This window comes from Lagenorhynchus albirostris, chromosome X (assembly GCF_949774975.1).
Source record: "Lagenorhynchus albirostris chromosome X, mLagAlb1.1, whole genome shotgun sequence".
Lineage (NCBI taxonomy): Eukaryota > Metazoa > Chordata > Mammalia > Artiodactyla > Delphinidae > Lagenorhynchus > Lagenorhynchus albirostris.
The window spans coordinates 43,376,454-43,385,803 of NC_083116.1; positions in this window are offsets into that span (position 1 = coordinate 43,376,454).

Genomic DNA, 9,350 nt, shown 5'->3' on the forward strand with positions numbered 1-9,350 from the left:
TCTCAAAAGGGCCCAGCACACAAAGAGGGGTGAGGGAGAAAGTGGAGTGTTGAGAAGTCCCACCTGATACCACCTCATTAATGCCGGGTGGATGTGGAGGTTCAGCTAACCACTGGCATCACTGACACCAGAAATGGGGATAATGGAATGCTTACTAGTCCCAATCTGCACTGCCTCCTTCAGTGTCATTGTTGTTGAATGGGGGTGGAGCCTTAGGTTGCTGATGGACCCCTCTGACATTACCCTGATGGGTGAATTGAATGGTCATCACCTGCTTCAGAGAGGCAGGGTAGCAGATTAGCTCCCCACCCCAGCCTCTGAAACCTCAGGGGTTGGGGTAAAATTTTTCCATTGGTGTTTGTCTGGAGAGGAGGTGCATTATTGCCAGACAGGTTTTCTGTGTTTAGACCACACTTTTCATGATCCTTTGGCTAGAGGAGTAGACTTTTCTTAGAGCTTTGTGTGTATCATTGTTGGTGGTTCTGAGTTGGAGGCTTCTGCAGTGCCCTATCTGGGACGTTTTGGAGGAAATAAGAAAACTGAGGGAACTTTACTCTTGTGTCCTTGTTCAAATCTCAAAGACAGTAAGCAGTTCATCTTCTGCTTTCTACCCTTTACATTTTCCTTTGCTTTTTTGCTATGCTATAACCACGTTGTTGTTATTATGTTCTCAAGCTTAGCTGGTACTGGAAGTTTCAAGGAAATTGATTTTAATCAGTATTTTTTTATGTGAACAATTTTTAAAGTCTTTATTGAATTTGTTACAATATTGCTTCTGTTTTACACTTTTGGTTTTTTTGTCTGCGAGGCATGTGGGATCTTAGCTCCCCGACCAGGGACCAAACCCGCTCCCCCGCATTGGAAGGCAAAGTCTTAACCACTGGACCATGAGGGAAGTCCCTAGTCATTATATTTTGATGACTCTGTTGAGCTTACCAAAATCTGCTCATCTTTTGATCACCCACTGGATTGGAGAGCAGTTCCTCAAAAAGAAAATGTAGCATCAAGTTTGCCTTTGCAGTCCTTTGCTTCTCCTTGAACTTCCTGATGCCTGAGCTGCCATGGCCCATGATGGGCTCTTTCGGAAATGTGGCAGATTAAATTCATTTTCTGTGTTTTCAGGTTTCCAAGTATGATGCTCGTTTAACTCTCTAAGTTATATATTATTTTTTAAATATGCTTCTCTGAGTAGTAAGACAATACTAGTTGCAAACCACTGAGTTTTGCTTATTCAAAAGTTTTCTTTACCAGTGGGAGTCTAAAAGATATGGTCTGGTTTGCCGATGGAATTCATGAATGAAAATTTCAGCTACAGAGAAGAGACTGGTAAACTTTTCTCTCAGTTTAGAGACTGGTGTCCTAGTTTTGATAACTAGGTTCAAGATTGGAAGCCTGTGAAACCTTCAAAATGTGGAAAAGAGTATTATGTTTTTTTGTTTAATGAATTCCACGGGTTGGGAAGGGGGTCATGAAATTCTCGAGTGAGTGTGAAAGAATGGTGAGAATATTATATGAAGAACACATAAAGTTCCTATACGAATGAGTAAACAGGCCAAGTATACATTTTCTGTCATCTCCTTGTAATGATTGTTACTTTTTTTCCTGCAGAACTTGTTTGCATATGTATTTGTGTCTGATTTAGCATTAGACTCATTGGTCAGGTTGTGGAGCTGAAGCTGTGAGCTCTCTGTCTGTGAATCTGTAAATGAAAAGCTTTTCTTCCTAAGATTGTGAGGGTTTAATATTTTTTATACTTAAAAGGATTTAATAAGTCTGATTATTTTCTTAAAATTAATCATATCATAGTTTGTTTGGCTTATTGAATCTGAAAAATGTTTAAATAGTTTTAATAAAAAGAAATACAATAAGTCCCAGAGAAGAAGCTAATCTTCCACTATTTTCAATTTGCTGTCCTTTCAATATATGATCAATATACAGAAGTCACTTGTCTTTCCACACACTTGCAATGAGCAATCTAAAATGAAATTTAGAAAACATTTCCTTTTACAATGGTATCAAAAAAATAAAATACTTATGAGTTAATTTAACAAAAAAATTACAGAATCCACATCTGAAAAATAAAAAATATTGTTGAAAGTTATGAAAGATCTAAATAAATGGGAAAATATCCCATGATCATGGATCAGAACATTTAATATTATTAGGACGGCAATACTCTCCAAATTGATCTACAGGTATAATGCAATGTCTGTCAGAAACACAGCAGATTGCTTTGTAGAATTTAACAAGCTGACTTTAAAATGCATACATATGGAATTGCAAGGAACTCAGATTAGTCAAAACAAACTTGAAAAAGGATAAAGCAAAAGGACTCCCAGTTCTCTATTTCAAGGCTTACCACAAAGCAATGGTAATCAAGATACTGTGATACTGGCACAGGGATATACATACAGCTTAACAGAATGGAATGGAGAGTCCAGAAACAACACCAAGCACCTTTGGTTAAGCAATTTTTGACAAGGGTTTCAAGGCCATTCAATGGGAAATAAGAATAGCCTTTTCTGCAAATGCTACCGGGACAACTAGATAGCCACACACAACAGAATGGAGCTGGAACTTTAATCTCACATGATATACAAAAATTAACACCAAATGGATCAAAAAACTAAATGTAAGATCTAAATTCATAAAATCTTTAGAAGAAAATATAGGGGTAAATCTTCATGACCTTGGATATTGCAAAGAATTATTAGATACGTCAACAAAAGCACAAGTGAGAAAATATAGACATTAGGGACTTTATCAAAAGTGAGACTTTTCTTCAAAGGACATCATCCAGAAAGTGAAAATAGCACCCACAGAATTGAGGGAACTATTTGTAAATCATATATCTGATAAGAGACTTGTATCCTTAATATGTAAGGAACACTTACAACTCACTAATAAAAAGACAACTAACCCAATTTTTAAAACTGGGCAAATGATCTTAATAGATATTTCTCCAAGCAACATATGAAAATGGCAATGAGATACTCAACATCATTAGTCATTGGGGAAATTCAAATCAAAACCACGAGATACCACTTCAAACCCTCTAAAGTAGCTAGAATGAGAAATTCAGGTAACACCGAACATTAGTGAGGATATGGAGAAATCAGAACCCTCATACACTCCTGGTGGGAATGTAAAATGGTACAGCCACTTTGTAAAACAGTCTGCAAGTTCCTGAAATGAACATACAGAGTTACCATACAACCTAATAATTCCACTCTAGGTATATATCTAAGAGAAATGAAAACATATGTTCACTCAAAAATTACAGATTAAAGTTTATAGTAGCATTATTCATAATGGCCAAAAGTGGAAACAATCCAATTGTCCATCAACTGACTGACAGTTAAACAAAGTGAGGTATATCCACACTACAGACTATTATTCAGAAATGAAAAGGAGTGATTTACTGATATATCCTACAACACGGATCAACATTGAAAATATATACTAAGTGAAAGAAGCCAGTCACAAAAGACCACATATTATATAATTTCATTCACGTAAAATGTCCAAAATAGGCAAATCTATAAAGACAAAGTAGATTATTAGTGGCTTAAGGCTTAAGGGATAGGAGTATAAGTGGTGACAGCTCAAGGGTTGGGTGCTTCTTTTTGAAGTGATGAAAAAGTTCTGAAATTGGCTATGGTGGTGGTAGCTGTGAATATCCTAAAGACAACTGAATTGTACAGTTTGGGTGAATTGTATGATATGTGAATTATATCTCACTAAAGCAGTCAAATACACAAACAAAACAAAACAAAAAAACCCAAGAGACATAAATCTATGTATTTCAAACTTAAAATATATTTCAAATAGACAATTTTTATAAGCCTATATCTGTTAAAGAAATTGAATCAATAACTAATAACTTCTTTAAACAGAAAGCATCAAGCCCAGATGGCTTAATTGGTGATTTATATCAACACATTTATGTAAGAAATTAGACTAATTCTCTATAATCTCTTCCAGAAGATAGAAACAGAGAGAGTACTTCCTAACTCAGTCTATGAGGCCAACATTAACCTAACACCAAAACCAGACAATCACCGTTACAAAAATAGAAATCTACAGACCAATATTTCTCATGAAGATAGATGCAAAAATCCTCAACAACGTGTCAGCAAATAGAATCTAACAATATGTTTAAAAATTATACACCATGACCATGTGAGATTTATTACAAGTATGTAAGGTGGATTCAACTTTTGAAAATCAATTAATGTAATCCTTCAAATCAACAGCATAAGGAAGAAAGCTCTCATGATTATATTAATGGATGTAGAAGAACTATTTGACACAATCCAACACCCATTAATGATAAAAACTCTCAACAGACTGGAAATAGGGGATAATTTCCTCAACCTAATAATGAACATCTATAAAAACCCTGCATATATCATTATACCTAATGGTGAGAAACTAGAATCTTTCCTGCTAAGATCAGGAAGGAGACTAGGATTTCATCTCTCACTTCTCATTTTCAACTGTGGACCAGAAGTCCCAGCTAACTCAATAAGGCTAGAAGTGAAAACTAAAGGTATACAGATTGAGAAGGAAGAAATAAAAATGTCTTTGTTCACAGATGATATAATTGTCTGTGTGGAAAATCTGAAAGAATCAACAAAAAACTCCTGGAACTAATAGATACAGCAAGATTTCAGGATACAAGATTAAGATACAAAAGTCATTCGCTCTCCTATACAGTATGAGGACATCTACCAAACTCTGATGAATAAAATCAAGAACTAAATAAATGAAAATGTTCCATGTTCATGAATAGGAAGATTCAATATTATCAATATGTCATTTCTCCCAAACTTTATCTATAAACTCAGCACAATCCCAATCAAAATACCAGAAAATTATTTTGTGCCTACCAAAAAACAAATTATAAACTTTATATGGAGAGGCAAAAGACCCAGAATAGCCAACATAATACTGAAAGAGAAGAACAAAGTTGGAGGACTGATACTACCCAACTACAACACTTATTATAAAGCTACAATAATCAAGACAGTGAGGAAATGGTGAAAGTCAGACAATAGATCAGAGAAACAGAATAGAGAGCCCAGAAATAGACCCACATAAATAGAATCAACTGATCTTTGACAAAGGTGTCAAGACATTACAGTAAACATAGTCTTTTCAGCAAATTGTCCTGAAACAACTGGACAGACACATGCAAAACATGAATCTAGACACAAACCTTACACTCTTCACAAATATTAACTCAAAATGGATTACAGACCTAAATGCAAAATGAAAAACTGTAAGATACCTAGAATATAACACAGGAGAAATTTTAGATGACTTTGTATTTGGCAATGATATAATACGAACAGCACAGTCTGTGAAAGAAATAATTGATAAATTGGACTTCATTAAAATTAAAAACTACTACACTGTGAATGACACTGTCAAGAGAATCAGAAGACAAGACTTTGAGAAAATATTTGCAAAAGACATATCTGATGACGGACTGTTATCCAAAATATACAAAGAACTCCTAAAACTCAACAAAAAGAAAATGAACAGTGTGATTAATAAGTGATAAAATATCTGAACAGACACTTCACCAAAGAAGATATACAGAGAGAAAATAAACTTATGAAAAGATCCTCAATACACTATGTCATTAGGGGATTACAATTTAAAACAACAATTGCATACTACTACAAAACTTTTGGAATGGCAAAAATCCAAAACACTGACAACACCAATTGCTGTTAAGGATATGGAGCAATAGGAACACTCTTTTATTGCTGGTTGGGATGTAAAAAGGTAGAGCCACTTTGAAAGCTAGTTTGGCAATTTCTTTCAAAACTAAACATACTCTTACTATATGATTTAGCAATTGTGTTCTTTGGTATTTACCCAAATGAATTGAGAACTTATACCCATACAAAAACATGCAAATGGAAGTTTTTAGCAGCTTTATTCATAATTGGAAGCAACCAAGATGTCCTTTAGTAGGTGAATGCCTACATAAACTCTGGTACATCTCTATGATGGAATACTGTTCAGCACTAAAAAGAAACGAGCTATCAAGGCATGAAAAGATGTGAAAGAACCTTAAATGCATATTATTAAGTGAAATAAGCCAATATTATAAGGCTACATAATGTATGATTCTAATTATATGATATTCTAGAAAGGGCAAAAAGATCAGTGGTTGCTAGGGGTTGGGAGGGATAAAGGGATGAGTAGTTAGAGCACAGAGGATTTTGGGGAAAATGACATTATTCTGTATGATACTATAATGGTGTATACATGTCATTATACATTTGTCCAAACCCCATAGAACATACAATACAGAGTGAATCCTAATGTAAACTATGAACTTGGGTAATAATGATGTGTCAATGTAGATTCATCTATTGTAAAAATTGTACCACTCTGATATGGGATGTTGATAGCAGAGGAGGCTGGGGGCTGAGAGGTATCTGGGAACTCTCTGTCCTTTCTGCTCAATTTTGCTATGAACCTAAAAGTGCTCTAAAAAATAAAGTCCATTAAAAATACATTTCACAACTTCAGATTTGAGATTTCTTCATCAAAACTGAACAAAACAAGAGAGATAAAATTATATAGAAAAGTGAAAAATAAATTTGAAATATTTCAAACAGAAAGTATGAAATTATGGAAACAAGACATGAATATAAAAAAAATATTTTTAAAAGATATAGGTAAAGTGGAGGAGCCAATGGCCTTGGCCTGGAAGTCCCAACTGTATTGAACCATAATTATGAGTAAGCTGTTGAGCAAGCCAGTTGGAAGGAGGAAAGGTTGTAGCCAGAGAGTGGGAAGTTTGAATTCATTGTTTCAGAGATAATGAAGCAGTTTTGAGTTATTTTCATTCACTCATTTAATACATTTTTATCGGATGCCTACTATGTGCCAGACACTATTCAAGGTACTTGAGATAGCATCAATTAAGAAAAATAACAACAACAAAGATTCATGCCATTGTGGAGTTGACATTTTAGTAGCCTTTTGCTTCCTGACAAATTACTCCAAAATATATCAGCCTCCAACGATAAACATTCATTATCTTACACAGGGCCAGGAATTCAGGGGAAGTTGATACTCTTTCATGAGGTTACAGTTAGTATGTCTGCCAGGGCTGCAGTCATCTGAAGGCTTGATGGGCTGGAGGATCGGCTTTCAGGTTCACTCACATGGCTTTTGGAAATGGCCTCATTTTCTTGCTAGCAGTTAGCCAGAGGCCTCATCTCCTCACTATATAGGCCTCACCACTGGACTTCTCATGACAGAGCAGCTGGCTTCCCCCAGAGTGAATGATCTGAGAGTGAGAGAGAGAAACTAAGATACAAGTTCTTTTGGAAACAAATCTCAGAAGTAGCATACTAGCATTTCTGTCACTTCTAGATACTGAAGATAAAACAATGAGCAAAGAGGTCAATACCCCTGGCCTCTTTCAGGAGAATCAGCAGGCATGAGGGCCTGGAGATGTACATACAGTTATAGTAGCTCCAGGGCAGATGAATTAGAGTAGAGGCAGTCAAGGCGTTCTCTTTAGACTGGGCAAATTTGAAGGATGGAAGGCTTTGGTCATGAAGATTTTTCTATGCCCTTTGGGATTCAGACACTAGATCTTAATATTCAGAAGGACTAACCTCTGAAGGCTGGGAATTGTCAAGTGTTGGCCCAAATAAGATCAAGGACTTTTGTCTTACCCCTGCCCTTGTGCACAACGAGAAATGCTGCCCTAACACAGAAGTGAGGGGCACCCTCACCCCTAACTACAGATTATGATCAGTCATAAACTCTTTTAGAACAAAGCCTTTCCCTGTCTCCATAGGGCCTAGCACAGGGCCTACCACATTGTATGTGCTCAATAAATGTTTTGCCCTGTGCTTGGAACAGGGCAAGCACATTGTGGCAGGAATGCCCCCCCCAATATTTGAATCAATGAATGAAATCCAGTAATTCCTACATGACATGTCTCAGCTGCATCAGAGAAGAACCCAGAAAGGACAGGCAAGATGAGGTCTCTACATGATTTCACGAAGTGAATGAGGTGAGCTAGACAGCACTACTGAAGTTGACTGTCTTTTTGTCTAGAAAGTCCACTGAGACAAAATGTAAAAGTGAGTTGTTACCATATACTTAATTTTATTTCCTTTAGGCTATCTTTATTAATATGGTCCACATCAATATGTTGCAAAAAGGTAGGGAACATATTAGCTAGAGCCACTAATTTAAAGATTTGTTGGCCACAACCTATAACAAAATTGACATTGGAATATAATTGGCATGCCCCTCTAGTTCTAACCCTAGTAAAATAAATATGCCAGAAATATCAAATATATTACATTTGATATCCAATTATCATCTCCAGAAGTATTTTCCAAATAGGATTGCCTTGCAGCTGGTAAAATAATATTTTGTCTTCCTGGGTTCATAGATCCTGATTTGAATTTTCCTTACAAAAACACTTTGATAGGAATCAAAACTACTCTTTGATATGAATCAGTTTAAAAATATTCATGCAAACATTTCTCAATGTATAGAAACATGTGATTGTAAATAATTTTGTTATTAGTATCTATGTTAGTTCAGGTTCCCTGAGAATCAGACACCAGTTTGAGGCTTCCAGGAAAGAGATTAACTGGGGGAAAAGCTTGAAAAAAATAAAGGGGAGGGAGTAGAGGGCAGGAAGAGCCTTCAGACCATAGTGCAGAGATGACATCTGTGAAAAGAGACAAAGAAAGAAAAAGGATTTGGTAGAAAGACTCTCAGACTGCCACACAGTTCTAAGGTTTCTGACAAGCTGATAGAGATACCAATGAGCCAAAGTTGCCTGTTAGAGGGGTCCCCATCCCAAAAGAAAGGATATGCATTTGTAGCCCCCACCTACACTATTACTTCCCACTTAGTGATCATTTGGGAGCATTTCAAGGGAAGCATGGCTTTGGTACAAAGGCAATGGTGGATGGAGGGGGGCAGCAGCTGAGGCTGTCAGTCAACTAGGCTCCCCATAGCCACCAGACCTCATAGCAGGAGATCTGAGTGGCACATTTTCATAGCCACCACCATTCACCTTTGTACTGCACAGATCTACTTCTCAGTGCAGGTTTAGAGAACAGTTCCTCCCTCATTCTTGCGGGCCTGTCTTCATGAGGAGAAACTTTGAAGGGAGAGGTTAATAGGATAATCTACGGCCCCTACTGTTGCATTTTGTCTTTGGGCCAGAATTCGTAATTATTCTTTTCCTTTTCCACTCTCCATTTTAAATTTCCTTCACTCTCAGTTATTATCTTAACAAGTCTTGGAGGCTTATCTAGTTGTGTGAACCAGACCTTCATTCCTGA